Source organism: Salarias fasciatus, chromosome 3, assembly GCF_902148845.1.
Source record: "Salarias fasciatus chromosome 3, fSalaFa1.1, whole genome shotgun sequence".
NCBI classification, from domain to species: domain Eukaryota; kingdom Metazoa; phylum Chordata; class Actinopteri; order Blenniiformes; family Blenniidae; genus Salarias; species Salarias fasciatus.
The window spans coordinates 7,878,542-7,878,928 of NC_043747.1; the positions used below are offsets into that span (position 1 = coordinate 7,878,542).

General features: G+C 50.4%; 2 long non-coding RNA genes across 2 annotated transcripts in view; one reads left to right on the forward strand and one right to left on the reverse strand.

Moving 5' to 3' along the window:
- LOC115385527 (uncharacterized) overlaps positions 1–153 on the reverse strand; it is an 11,740-nt gene extending 11,587 nt beyond the window's left edge. Inside the window, exon 1 of the long non-coding RNA XR_003931143.1 lies at positions 77–153. This is a non-coding gene — a long non-coding RNA (uncharacterized LOC115385527). The remainder of the gene's footprint in view (positions 1–76) is intronic.
- Positions 1–155, forward strand: part of LOC115385533 (uncharacterized) — a 12,420-nt gene extending 12,265 nt beyond the window's left edge. The window contains exon 3 of the long non-coding RNA XR_003931144.1: positions 71–155. This is a non-coding gene — a long non-coding RNA (uncharacterized LOC115385533). The remainder of the gene's footprint in view (positions 1–70) is intronic.
- Positions 156–387: the final 232 nt, after the last annotated feature.

The following is a 387-nucleotide window of genomic DNA, read 5'->3' on the forward strand; positions in this document are numbered from 1 at the left end:
GCCGTGGACGATGAATGCATCGTTCATGCTCCCTGCTCCCGGCCGTTCCCTCTTGTGGACATAGCCTCAGTCCAACAGAATTCACCAAGTGCTGGATTGTTCACCCACTAATACGGAACATGAGCTGGGATTAGACCATCGTGAGACAGGTTAGTTTTACCCTGATGATGAGTTGTTGCAATAGTAATCCTGCTCACTGTCCCAGAGGTCTTGAATCTGCGGTTTAGGTGCCCCTTCCCTCAGCTTAATGCACAGAAGAAGTGGCACATCTCAAGCAATGGAAGGTTCTCATTATTGCATTACCAGTGGTACCTTCCTCCAGGATGATGAGAGTAGTGTGGCTCCCATGGTGTCAGACCCGTGGTCCTCATCAGCTGCTTGGAACTC